Source organism: Lipotes vexillifer, unplaced genomic scaffold (assembly GCF_000442215.2).
Source record: "Lipotes vexillifer unplaced genomic scaffold, Lipotes_vexillifer_v1.1 scaffold267, whole genome shotgun sequence".
NCBI classification, from domain to species: domain Eukaryota; kingdom Metazoa; phylum Chordata; class Mammalia; order Artiodactyla; family Lipotidae; genus Lipotes; species Lipotes vexillifer.
In genome coordinates this window covers 1,062,800-1,078,229 of record NW_006778156.1, presented here as the reverse complement: position 1 = coordinate 1,078,229, position 15,430 = coordinate 1,062,800, and positions in this window count along the sequence as shown.

Here is a 15,430-nt window from a genome sequence, read left to right as displayed (position 1 = left end):
TTCTGGCCTTACATTTAGGTCTTTAATCCATTTTGAGCTTATTTTTGTATATGGTTTTATGTAATGATCCAATCTCATATATTTGCATGTACCTGTCCAGTTGTCCCAGCACCACTTATTGAAGAGGCTGTCCTTTCTCCACTGTACATTCCTGCCTCCTTTATCAAAGATAAGGTGACCATATGTGTGTGGGTTTATCTGTGGGCTTTCTGTCCTGTTCCATTGATCTATCTTTCTGTTTTTGTGCCAGTACCATACTCTCTTGATTACTGTAGCTTTGTAGTATAGTCTGAAGTCAGGGACCCTGATTCCTCCAGCTCCATTTTTCATTCTCATGATTGCCAAAGCAATCTTGAATGAAGCAGAAGGCATCACATTTCTTGATTTCAAAATATATTACAAAGCTCTAGTAATTAAAAGGTTATGGTAGTGTTAAAAAAAAGAAAAAGACATATCAACCAGTGGAACAAAATAGAGAGTTCAGAAATAAATCCACACATTTATGGTAAACTGATATTTAAAGGATAGTCACTTCAATGAATGGTGTTGGGCATACTGGATATCCAAATGCAAAAGAATAAAATTGCACTCTTATTTTACACTGTACACTAAAATCAACTCAAAGTGAATTAAAAGCATAAATGTAGGACATGAAACTTTAAATCTTCTAGAAGACAATAAGGATAAAGTTTCTTGATATTGGTCTTGGCAATGGTTTCTTGGATATGACCCCAAAAGCAAAAATAGACAAGTCGTACTGCACAAACTAAAAAGCTTCTGCACAGCAAAGGAAATAATCAGCAAAGTGATAAGGCAACCTACAAGATGAGAGAAAATATTTGCAAACAATATGTCTGATAAAGGGTTAATATCCAAGATATATAAGGAACTTCTATGACTCGAAAACAAACAAACAAAAAACCCACAAATGACAAAATTATATCTTTCCTTTTGATAAGCTTCCATCATATGAAACTTTAGGTTGGCTAAAAGGATGCTCCACTGGCCTCCTGACGTCATCTTGCACAATTTGTCCTAATACTGTAGGACAGTACAGTATTAGGAATGTGAATTTGCTCACATAGAAAGTTTCTGTAGAAGACTAAAGTGTTTTATAAAAGGGAGATCTTCATTGTCTCCTTTGAATTTTGCAATCCTCCTTGATAGAGTTTCTGTAGAAATTGATTTCAAGGTATTTTTCTCCTTGTTTTCTTTTTTACTAAAGTGATACAGGTGTGTTTTAGAACAAATTACCTTTTTCAAACTTCCATAAAATTCCTGACAATGGAACTAAGGGGAAATTTTAAAGAAGATTTGATGGCTGTGAGAGTTACAATATCACAAGCCAAATTATTGTGGGATCACAATTAGGCTTCTATTTTCTTTTTTTACATTTATTTTTCAGCTGCAACTAGTTATGGGTCCCAAAATTGTACCTGCATTTTGCCACTGAATATCCTAAAAAAAAGGCAAATGGCCAATAATGTTAGCATGTGGCTAATTATGCACACAAGGAGCCAATTGCAAAAGTAAAGATGTACACCCCAAAACAAGAAGAGCTCTTTAGCACCTTAAGTCTTAGTAGCTTACACATATTATGTGTTTATCACTTAATAAAGAGGCAGGAATTATGATCAGATAACAACAAACATTTATATATATGTATTTATTTATATTCTTTGAATTAATCACTTTGTTTTGTGTTCTGGAAGATACTGAGATGAAATAGACTCTGATTCTGCTTTTTTTTAAAAATTTATTAACTTATTTATGGCTGCATTGGGTCTTCAGTGCTGTGAGTGGGCTTTCTGTAGTTGCGGTGAGAGGGGGCTACTCTTTGTTGTGGTGCATGGGCTTCTGATTGCAGTGGCTTCTCTTGTTGCAGCGCACAGGCTCTAGGTGCATGGGCTTCAGAAGTTGTGGCACACAGGCTCAGCAGTTGTGGCACATGGGCTTAGTTGCTCCACAGCATGTGGGATCTTCCTGGACGAGGGCTCGAACCCATGTTCCCTGCATTGGCAGGTGTATTCTTAACCACTGAGCCACCAGGGAAGTCCTCTGTTTTTGCTTTTAAGAAACAGGGATTTGCTGAGATAAGACTTCTACACATGGAACAAAGCCAATAATTAAACATATTTTACTAGAGGTTGTCTCTACAGAGTATGCTTAAAATGCAGTAAGACAAACTGCAGTGTCTTAAATCAGCACCTTTCAATGTCCATTATTAGTTTAAGGGTAATATACTGCCCCAAATCATGCATAGGTTCCATGAGTAAACTGAAAGTAGTATTTATTTATTTATTTATTTATGTATTTATTTATACAAAATGAGATTGAAAAATTCATGAGAGTTTGCAGAGAAAGAAGGAGATTGTGTGGTCTCTATTTAATACTTAATTCTGTTGGAACTTTCCCTATATTTGTTTATTGCTCCAGGATTTATGGCTTTATAAAACAATAGAGAGATATTAAGGAGTATGAAGGAGAAAACAAAAGTCTTATTTTACTTATTTAACTACTTTTTATTTTTTTATTTTTTTGTTTTTGTTTATCGAAGTATGGTTGATGTACAATATTATGTTAGTTTTGAATGTACACATAGTGGTTTGACCACTTAACATGAAATGATTACTTGAAATGAAATGATTATGAAATGATCAGGCATTATGAAATGATCACCATGATAAGTTTAATAACCATCTGTCACCATACAAAATTATCATGTTATTGATTATATTTCTTATGCTATATATTACATACCATGGGCTTATCTTTTTAATAAGTGGAAATTTGTACTTCTTAATCCCCTTCACTTATTTCACCCAATCTCCCACCTCCCTCCCCTCTGATAACCATCAGTTTGCACACTGGATCTGAAGTCTCTTTCTGGTTTGTTTTGTTTATTCATTTGTTTTGTTTTTAGATTCCACATATCAGTGAGATCATATGGTACTTGTCTTTGCCTGACTTATTTCACTTAGCATTATATATTCTAGGCAGATCCATATTGTTACAAATGGTAAGATCTCATTCTTTTTCATGGTTGAGTTTATTTATTTATATTTATGTTTATGTTTATATATAACATCTTATTTATCCGTTCATCTATCAGTGGACACAGCTTGTTTCCACATCTTGGCTATTGTAAACAATGCTGCATTGAACAAAGGGGTGCATATATCTTTTCAAATTAGTTTTTATGTGTTCTTCAGGCAAATACCCAGAAGTGAAATTGCTGGATCATATGGTAGTTTTACTTTTAGTGTTTTGAGGAACCTCCATACTGTTTTCCATAGTGGTTTCACCAATTTACATTCCCACTAAGTGCACAAAGCTTCCCTTTCCTTCACATCCTCACCAACACTTGTTATTTTGTCTTTTTGATGATAGCCATTCTGACAAGTGTGAGGTGATACGTCATTGTGATTTTGATTTGCATTTCCCTGATAATTAGTGATGTTGAGCATCTTCTCATGTGTCTGTGGCCATTTTTATGTCTTCTCTGGAGAAATATCTCTTTGGGTCCTTTGTCCATTTTTAAATCAGATTTTTTAATATTGAGTTGTATGATTTCTTTACATAATTTGGATATTAACCACTTATCAGATGTGTCATTTGCAAATATTTCCTCCCATTCAGTATGTTGCCTTTTCATTTTGTTCATGGTTTCCTTTGCTGTACAAAAGCTTTTTAATTTGATGTTGACTTGTTTATTTCTGCTTTAGTTGTCCTTGTCTGAAGTGACAGATCCAGAAAATGTGTTTCTGAAACTGATGTCAAAGAGCATAGTGTCTATATTTTCTTCTAGAAGTTTTGTGGTTTCAGGTCTTACATATAAATCTTTAATCCATTTTGCGTTCATTTTCCTATATGGTGTAAGAAAATGGTCCAGTTTCATTCCTTTGCCTGTAGCTGTCCAGTTTTCCCAACACCATTTTTTGAAGAGACTGTCTTTCCTCCATTGTATATTCTTGCCTCCTATTCCTGCCCCATTTGATATTGAATAAAACCTATTTTCCATGCCATTTAGAAGGTTTGAAAATATTTAAAATGTCATCTAGAGCACAAAACAGAAAAAGCACTTGAGAAACCATGGGTTTCTTTAAAATTTAATTTTTAAGTGTCAGAAACAAAAGTTACTTTGCTACTTGTCCCTTCATTGATTTAATCTAAGGTCTTGATTAATGTGACAACCAACCTGTAATTACAAACAGTGCTTCTAAATCTTCTGGGTTATTAGAGGTGTCACCTACAAATTGGCACTTGCCATCTACCTCTACAAGGATTAAATTATGAGCTGCTGCAGATGTTGGTCTTCACCACCCCCTGAAAGGAGTTCAGGGTGGAGATCAGAAATGAGGTACTCTGTGCTGTGGAAAAAACTGGCAGAACAGGTCTTCAGATCTTTAGATATTTTCAGGAGACAATTTTATGAGTCCAATTCTTGCATCTCATCATACCTAGAAAATCACTAAAATCTGATGACTTCTCCTCATGACTAACAGTAACCTTCACAACTAGCAGAAACCGTCTGCAAAATATATGTACTTAAGTGCATGTACTCCCCCTTCACCAAAATCACATATATACTGACCTTCCCCCATACCTCTTTGGAGCAGTTTCCTCAGAGCTATCTGAAATGCTGTCTCCCTGGCTATAGTCCTCATTTTTCCCCAAATAAAACTTAACTCACAACTCTCACATTGTGCATTTCTTTTAATCAGCAGAGGGTAGATTATCACGTAATTCTGAATCACTCTGTTCTGTCCATAGCCCCCAGCATTCAGAGAGACTGTATTATAATGCTAATAGCACAAGAAGAGTCTCCTGGAAAAGGAATATCTTCAACCATTCTCCCAAGTCATTTGCTCTTCTTTAAAAGTGTAAATAGGACAGGGGAGAGAAATGCTTTTAAAGACCTTAGAGTGTATACAAGTATTTATTGAGCTGCTGCTACTTACAAGTCATTGCTGTGGAAAAGAGGAAATGAAATGTAAAGTTCAGGATTTCAGAAAATTTAACACAGTGCTGTCATTCATATATTTAGCCTGAATTACTTTATTCACATGGCAAAACATTTTTTTTTTGGTTAGAGAATACACAACAGTTTGATTAAGGGGGGGACTTGAGTAAAAGATAAGTTGAAGCACGTCTGAAGAATGAAAGCCTAGAAAGTGATTTGGGACAGCAAGAGGTGAGCATGAGGCTGGAGGATGATGGAAGAATGATAGTCTAAAGTGGGGAGCTGGAGAAAGAGAGAAAGGAAAATGCTAAAGATAGACTTTTGAATACTATTTTAGCAAGGCTTCCATGTTTCTTAGACTATAAACTGTGGGGAAAGATGTTTGTTCCGCTTATGTATCTCCTTTAATAGATTGTGAGGGCAGATTACCATTTTATTTCCACTGCCTAGCTCAATATCTGCACAGGATAGACACTCAAGAAACATGTTTTAAATTGGAAATGATTTCAGAGTCTCTTCAAATGATGGATACCTGTTATTTTTGCATCAATTTCTATTCATATTTAAGTCATTGGGGGCCAGAGTCTTATACTGCCCTGTACTTCCTTAGGCAAATCCAGCACACAAACACAATTTGTTTAGTCAATATGTAGTTTTGATTTTTTTCTTTTATTAAATGCCCTAAGAAGGACCATACATTCACAACTTCACCTCAGCCATTACTACTGTATAATGCCCAGCATTCATATTTCTCTTAACTAACTTGCATTGGCCTGAAGGCATTTGAGTTTGTGAACTGTTAAGTATTTGCTCCAGAATTGTTATTTATTTTGCCTTCTCTTCTTGCCTCTCCCAGTTTACTCAGTCATTTATTCCACAAACATTTTTTGACCATTTTCTATGTACCATACACTGTATTAGGCAATACTATGGTGAATAAAAGACACATTCCTGAACTGCGACAGCTCACAGTACAGTTGGAGAGGACAAGTAAATAACCTATTATAATACAGCATGGATAGAATTATGGATAGCATGATATAGGATTATATAGCTACTCATTCCCTTCATCTGTCTTATTTTCCTCTTTATCCCTTTCTCTTTTCATCTTTCATATCTATGTAGAGCTGAGAAGTATTTTAAACTCAGAACTAAGACAAGAAGCTTGGTCAAATTTTCTGCTCATCCAGATTGGAGGAAAATTGATCATCTAGGCATTCACCCATCTTTGCAAAATAATGTCATGAAAAGCACATAGACTGAAATATAATGTGAGTTTGAATGATGATTCTGTCAATTTATAAATTGTATATATAAATTAAACTCTCTGAACCTCAATTTTTCAATTTGTAAAATGAGTATAATGATACCTATCTTATATTTGGGTTATCAAAGGATTCGATATAATATACCTAAGGCATGTTGCACACTGCCTAATACTTGCTAGGTAATCATTACTGGTAGTTTTTGTTATTCACTCATTCAGTGTACTTATTGAGCATCCATTATGTATATCTTTTGTGACTCAGCCATGCCTCTAGATTCTGGGGAAATAAGGTATTTCAGGGTCTAGTACTGACTATTTAATTTAAGACAGATAACTGAAACTATTGTTTTAACATTGCATCACAAGATAAAAATAATTCTGTAACAAAATAAAATTAGATTGTATTTACTTAGTTATTATAAGGATCAAAAATGTTTTATTAAATGTTGTAATGTTTGTATCTTCCAAGTCTAAAAATTCAAATGAAAGCTTTACATTTGTTAAATTAAAGATATAACACATATATGTAAGGCCAACTGGCCCGAGGCAGGGGAACGCAATCAGACTCACAGGTTGCATCAGACCGAAACTTTCCGGGCCACCCAGTTCCAGAAACTGACCTGGGAACTTTCCACCCAGCCCAGCCTTCCCGCATTTTGAGGGGCGGGACTAACGGTCCCAAGACTGATGCAACCGGCACCGGATATTGCCACGATACCCAAAGAGACCACCAAATAAGGAATAACCTGCCCCCTCCCGGATTCACCACACCCCTTTCCCTTCTTCACCTATAAACTCTGCCCAAACCCTCGCCCAGGAGCGACTTCTCTGGCCCCTTTCTCTCGGGCCAGTGAACCTCGCCTGAGAGCGTTCCCAAATAAAGCTTGTTTAAGCTCTCCCCCGTTTCTTGGTGCCGTTCCTTACAATATAGACTTTGGGAAACCCCCAACTTCTAGGCTTTGGCTGTCATCATGGGTCTCAAGCACTGGAACTTTCTAATTTTTAATTCATTACATCATTTCTTGTTCCTGGAAACTTAGGATACCCTATTATAAGAAACACACATACTCACATAATGTGAATATATGAGGGAAATACTACCACTCAAAGAAAACATCAACAAGGACAGGTGAAGACTCAAACCACACTCATCTAGTTGGTGGGGGTACACTTACTGTAGGGAGGCAGAATAGTACAGTGTTTAAGAGCACACACTCTAAAGCCAGATGTCCAAGTCTGAAGCTCACTCTAGCATTTATTAGCTATATGACCTTAGGCATTTTCAACAGCCTCTCTGACATAATTTTCTGTATCTGTGAAATGAGAATGAAACTAATAATGCCTACATTTTAGGATTATTATGATGATTAAATGAGTTAATATATGTAAAGTACTTAAAATAATGGTACATAATGTGTTACATAAGCACCAGCTATTATTGTTGGTTATATAAGAAACATAAGGTAAGTATGACTTAATTAAATCCACAACCTTCTGATAAATATCTGATATTAAAGTGGAAAAATTGGAATCTTTTCTGACTATTTCTAATTGGAGAGCAGGTAGGCTTGTGAGGCAGGAGCAGAAAGATATAGGAAATCTTTCTTGTAAATGGGCACAATACTAAAAGGATATCTGATTCATAGATGGTGAGTAGATCCAGTGAGGGAATGGTCTTCCAATGGAGTGGTGAGGAGAAGGGAAGAAACATTTAGGTGATTAGCCTTGGTAGGTTGCTACAGGGCTTGGGCAGGCAAGAGTAACTGTGCAACAAGCCCAGAGATAAGTGCCTAAGATGAATTTTACCCTCTTAAAAATGTTTTTCATTTTTTTTTAATTGAAGTATAGTTGAGTTACAATATGTTAGTTCCAGGTGTACAGCATAGTGGTTCCATATTTTTACAGATTATGCTCCATTAAAAGCTATTATAAGATAATGGCTATAATTACCTGTGCTGTACAATATATCCGTGTTGTTTATCTATTTTATACATAGTATTGTGTATCTCTTAATCCCATAACCCTATATTGCCCTTCCCCCTTCCCTCTCCCCACTGGTAACCACTGTCAGGGGAATCTATTGGCTTTCAGCATGAAAATTTTTTTATTCATTCATTCAATATACTAAATATTTTTCTATTAGAGTTAAGTTTCTAAACTTGGAGGTGTTCTAGAAAACAGCTATGAGCTAAAATTAAGTCATTATGATAGTCGTAGATTAATTTTCATTTTCTTTCCAACTTCTATTCTGACTTGAGTGGTTGCTTTCTCAAAAACTGCTGGAAACAGAAAAAAAATTGACATAATTTAAAAGCAGCTTAGAATACTATCTTTTGAAATTATTTATTAATCACTAGATTAAATTGTGTTAAATACTCAGTACTCATTATTTTTTCCAAAATGAAAGAGGTTAGCAAAGATGATTCTCAAAATGATATAATTTTAAATGTGGGTGTTGGTCAAACTGTTAACAGATATTTTTCACTAGCTTTATATAATAGAAATCATAGTTCCAAAGCACCTAAAATGTCCCTTCATTTCTCTTTCTCTCTGGCAGAAGAAACCTCATTTGTAACAGTAGTGTTCTATTGCTGTTTTTGCTGGGGTTTGTAGTAATACTGAAAAATCTTACTAAATTCACTTTCAAAACAAAAGAGATGGATTAATATCTTTTAACCAAGGACAGTATGATGACAGCTGACATCTAGCAGTCTGTTTGATTTATAAGATGTTTTAACTTTTATTGAAGGAGAAATTCTAAATATAGTTAATTTGGATAAGGATAACATATAATAAGGACTAATATCTGACCTAATGATCAGACAAAAACAACATGCTTTCACATAACATATAATTATGTTATGAAACTCTAGATACTTCAAGATATTATCCAAGCAAATAATAATATTTTTCAAGTATAAAAGAGACATGTAAATAATAGCATATGTAACTATATCAGTTACATGACAAAAGAAAATCAGATCTGTTATCAGTCTGGCTATAAAGGGGTCAGTTGGTTCATGGTTATGCATTTATGGAAGTTCAGAAGTATCTAACTTTTCTCCAAAGCATCAAAGGTAAGTTGTCACTAGTGACTAAACTAGACTCTATGAGTTTTTTACAATTCCTTAACAATTTCTATCTCCACCATAATCAGTGTTTAGGTTTGTACTATTTTCTATTTTTCTTATAGTTGTTGTCATGGGAACAAATTAATACATATTATGTCATTTTATTGTCTTATTAAAAAATTTGCCTTAAGAATTTAATCGTTTTGCCCACTTCTTTCTTGTTGCAATATTAATTGCCAGAATGAGATACACTAGTTTTAATGCCCAGTTCAGTCTGTGAAAGGCTATAAACATTTAATAGACTCATAAACACAGATTTTAACCTTTTCAATATTCTGCATTTTGATTGGCTGCTCATACTGCTTTATGCTTACAGGTTACTGAGACTGTAAACAGGAAGAATAGGAATGGACGTTGAATCATACTGCACAAACCCTGAGAAGGTCAAACTTATTCTTTCACCTGGAATATATAAGGTTTCATAATTTCAATATACAAGGTTTCATAATTTCAATATATAAGGTTTCATAATTTCAAGGTTTCATAATTTAATTGGTGATGGGTATAGATATAGGATAATATGTTTTTTAAGTGGTGGTGGGCACAAAGGAGATATTTAACTGGCTTTTCTATGAATTACTGCATTATTATAGTGGAGTTACTTTTGGATTCTCTTAATGAGGATAAGACATATTAATGGTTAAAATGCTTAAGCCAAGAAAATGGTAGTACTATTTGCCTACACTTTTTGCCTATCATTCCCATTTTACAAATGAGAACATTAAACACAGAATTTAAAGGACTTGTTCAATGTCCCACAGGTAGTTAAGCTGAATACCTGGAATTCAAAACCGGGTCAAAATCTAGAGTACAAAAAAAAAAAAAAAAACCTCTAAAAGCTGTAGTGATTTTAAAGTTCTTGAATGTGGCAGGTACTCAATAAATGTTTGTTCAACTAGTGAATAGCTCTTGAATCATTAAAACCATAATCTCCCCAGGAAGCCCATACCTAGTTTTTAGGCGATTATCCCTTGGGTACCCACTTAATTGCATTGTCTTTCCCTGGGTGGATCTGGGGCTGGCTTTGTAAATAAGCATCTTACAGAAGAAGACTATAAATCAAACCAGAAAGCAACCCAGGTAGATAACCAGAGTTTCCATAGTCACAGTGTGGGTTTAGGGGCGCTATAAGCACCAGAGACAGGAGATTAATCCTAGTTAAAGAAAAGCTCAGAAGAGGCTGGTTTTATTCAGACACTGCTACCCACAATGCCAAAAAAATAGAAAAGAAAAAAACCAAAAAGTCAAACTTTAGATTCATGAAAATTACTGAATGACAGGAATAGAATTTGTACCAGCTTTTTTAATTATTAAAATTGTGACTTGGTTTTTGAAATAAAATTTTTATGGAAATAATTGTAGTTGTATATGAAGTTGTAAGGAATTATATAGAAAGACTGATGTACCCTTAACCCGGTTTCATCCAACAATATGAAATAAATACATCTGGGTTGACTTTTGACAAACCCAAAATGCATTTGATCAGTCAATTAAGGTCCCTTTGGAGCACTGCTTGTTATTGCACTTATATGACTCTACATAAGGTTTATCTCTGTTCCCTGAAGAGCATGAGTGACAGCAGTGGCAGTGTGTCCTAGAAGACTTAGGTAGGAAAAGAACATGGTCATATGATTGTCCACTGTGTTTCTAGCCCTTTCCTTTAAGATAATCATGCTCCTGCCTCCCATTACTCTGTGCTTATGAATGCAAATGCAGGACCACTGGGAAATTTTTTTTAGTCCTCTGATTATTTTATCAGTGCTAGGGAATGTATTTTACACCGACCATATTTCCCCCCAGATAATTGGAAATTTTGAAGTAGTGCTACAAGCCTCACTTTGTTGAATGCATTTGGAAGAGGGAAAACTGCATTAAAGAAAAAAGAAAAACTCACTTAATGAGTTTTTGTTAGAGATTCAGATTCCTTCAACTCTGAAAATTATCCTAACAAGTCAACTAAACAGTCACACTTTAAACACAGTGCCATTTTCCCACAGATTTCTGAATTCATAGAAATTATTTCATCCATTTCTTGTCAACAAAAAGGCACTTCAGGAAATCTCAATGAGGCTGGCTTTTAGCTGGGAACAATTTGATTACAAAAAGTGCTTGCCACACTCGTGGGGTTTTTTCCTTCCCTGTTTAAATCGCCATATCCTTACCTTACCAACAGAAATTTCCGGTCTGGAAATGTATTTTCCATGTTCTTCTTTGCCTATTGTTTTTACCATGTCATTAATCTTATACAATGAAATCCATAGTGGGATCAGAACAAATACACAGAATCTCATTTTGGAGTATGATTCTCAGCACATGCTGGTGAGATTTTCACTCCTTAACTCAAGCACAAGTTACTAGTTGCAGAACTGTGGATAGACTAATCCTCTAATAGTGGAAGAGGTGAAAATAAGAGGAGGGAAGCATTTTGCATTACTCATGTTACCTGCCATTTATCCCAGGTTTTTAAGTGTGGAGAGGAGGGACAGGAAGAGGGTTTTAGAAGCTTGCAATGTGTTTTTCCTTCTGCACTTTATCCCTGTATAAAATTTTCCTTACAAAAATAATTCAAGCTCATCAGAGCTGAATTTAGTTTTAGGAATTTGCAAATACTGCTATGACACTCAGAGTCTATAAACGTAAGTCAACTAACAATTGCATCTACTGGGTTTCAACGAAGATATGCAATATTATCAAAAGAGCACAAACAACTGCTGTGTTTGAGTATGAAAGTGTATTACAAAGAAGGAACAATAAAAATATAGAGTAGTGACACCCAATTTGGCAAATAGTACATATCTCCAGCACTCCCAGTTCTCATTTAATTAACAGTTAGTTGTGTATATTTCTCTTAGTTCTATTTTCCGTAGGGATTATTAGCTCCTCAATGCAAGGTACATACTCCACACCTTTTACTCCCCACCCCAAAAATGTCTTGAAAATTGTATGCACTCAATAAATATGTTTGTAAATTGGATATTGTTACTATTTCTGTTCTACCAGTTATATATAAAATCTGAACAATTTATTCAGTTAAAAAATTACTGGGTTTTGAAATTCATATGTTTGTATATGGAAAGGTGGAGAATAGCTTTAAGCTGTTATTATGCTGCCTCATTCTTGTCACTTTTTAATTTGACATTGAGCTTTGAGCAGGCACTGCACAATTCTGACAGCCAGAGGCATGGAATAGGGTCAGGGCAGGCACAAAGAGTTTAAAATAACACATATTTCCCAGGAAATACACAGCTTCTTTGTAGTTAGGCTGATTTTTTTGGTGTTTTCCAGAAAATTTAAAACAAAAATGCTTTCATACTATCAGGAGGTAATGATAATATACTTTGTGCTGCTTTTACTAAAAAAGGGGTTGCTATTTATACCATATATCTCATTGTCAAAAGGGGTAAAAGTGAGCCAGAAAATAAATTACTTTCTATTTAAGTATTAATGCTCTCTCCTGAAAGTCCCCTTTACCTTAATATACTTTGTTGGACAAAAAGTTCATTTGGATTTTTCCATAACATCTTATGGAAACACCTGAACGAACATTTTGGCCAGCCCAATATTTAAGACCTATCAAATCCATTTCTCTTCATCTGAACAGCTTGGTCATTTTTACAAAATACAGACATATGTGGGTGGTGTTAGTGGAGGCATGGGAGGAGTTACTGGCATGGTGATTATTAGCTTAAAAACCATTCAATGGTTACTTTTGAAACAGTTACTCCAGAGTGTGTGCTGTGTGTGTGTGTGTGTGTGTGTGTGCGCGTGCACTTGCACGTGTGTATAATTAAAAGCAGCCAAGAGACTGTGATTTTAAAATTGGCTATTCCTCCATTTAAGCACTTTTAACAGATATGTGTACCAATTTTAATTTTAAATATTACATAATTTAAATGCACAATTACTTTTGAGTATCACTGGTCTATCACTTATTGAATAGCTTATTTTTCTGCAAAAGTCTTGAAGACAAATTTAAGCAACAATTATCAAATGTATGAAAATTCTTTTTTTTTTCCTCTTATAAGACACGAGTTTAAAATGTAAGACTTTATCCCTTTACAGTGTGAGCCCGGATACTTTCATACTCTCCTACAGCAATGAATGAGACCTATGGCATATACTGCCCTTCAACTGTCCACAGAAACCCTATTGATATTAATGAGTTTTGCCCAAACTGACTGTGGTCATTTTATGTGGCCTGAAGTGGTCATTTTGTTGTGATTTGCATATTGGTCGCTGCAGGATATAGTGTATATATCATTTCTAAAGTGCCTAGGGATCTTTACAGAGGAAAAGTGGTGCATAAATTGAAAAGATTATTATTGCCTTTATTTTAAATTCTTCTATTTGTGAGTTCTCTAAATCATGCATAAGTACAGTACAAAGTGCAAATCAGATGTGCAGAGAATACTCCAAAACTATATATTTTTTAAACCAGAAATTTTGAAATTATCCACTTGTAGAAATATTTTTAATCCATTGAAAACAAAGTTAGTTCATTTTCTAATTTGACAGATGACATCAAACCAGGACTTGAAGAAGCATAGCACTAAGGGGTAGAAGGGAGTATAGGATTTGAACTTCCACTATGGGTGCAATCACTTCTATAACTACTCCTTAGTTCTTCTCTAAGGAGGTCAGTGAGGAGCACCTAAAGAGCCAATATAATCAATGAATCCATGGACAGTGATGGAGGGAGGACTCAGTGCAGATGAAAGAGCTACTTTGAAATGTTACTTTAGTTTCACTTTTAATGTAAAATCTGGAGAAGTTAGGCTTTTCTCTCCCAGGATAAAACATGAAAAATGAAAGTTATTAAGGAAAATATGTTTATCTAGAATCTCAATTACTCTCACCCTTAAGGCTCAGCATTCAGAATTTTGGGTTAAATATACTTGGCTCTTCTTCCTTTGATGAAAGAAATTCATCTGTTGAAAATTGCTGTTTACTGTTGAGCAAGTCAACCCCTATCCCTTAACAGTGGCTATTGTACACAATTTTGAACACAGTCCCTGATTATGACAATAGATATCACTAATCCGATTTTTTTTGTTATTTTTCTAGGCCACCACAGGTTCAAGACAGACCTCTGTCTTTGATTCTTACCTTTTCTACATGTGTATATACATGCAATTCTGTGGGAACAAAGAAAAAAAAAGACTGATGTTAATTAAACATGAATATTACCAACAGCACCACAGGTAGACTGTGAATAGTAAAACATTAAAAAAATATATACCTCTGTGCAACATGTCCACCTAGATAACTTTTTTCTGGAGTTTGGAATCATGTGTCATTTGAAGCCAAATAAGCTACTGCCCCTGGTCCATAATCCTCTATTTTCTGTGCTTTAAAAATATGACATCAAGCAGTGATTTTAGCAGATAGAATAGGTATCTATGTGTTTTTCTGTGCTCAAAATGCAAGTATTATGGAAGAAATATTCTTTTACCAGATATACAGTCTGTGTAACAAATCTCTTTTTAATATTGGTCTGGTGGGGAGATATATTACTTTCCATGCTCACTTTTATAAGAGGGTTTTCCATTTCTATGAAAGGGGTCAGAGCAAAGACTGATCTCAGATCTAGTCAAATCCGGGAGATAATCAGCCACATTATAATGAGATTCTCCTGTATGTGAAAAATAACTGGGAAGATAAGAAGCAATTAATATTAAAAACATTTATGACCCCCATTCCTGCCAAAAATCTATGCTGATAGACATTGTTTACAAGATGACAATGCATGCAAGCAGTCAGTTCCGTGTGTGTGTGTGTGTGTGTGTGTGCGCGTGTGTTTGTATGTGTTTGCATCAGAGTTTGAGGGAGGATCACTCAAGGTAGTTTTTTTTATTTTATTTTTTTACATTACATAGGAAAAAAAAGTTTGATAAGAGTGATTTTTTTCTTTCCAACTGGCTATACCAGAATAGTATGGACACAGTCTGAGTAGCTGGAAAGATGAAAAGACATACTTAATGAATTGGTCAATGAGTTGATTTCCTTCCTGTCTTTGAGCACAGTCTGCTTTCTGTTAAATCATCTAGTCTGTGTGCAAGTACAGGGATA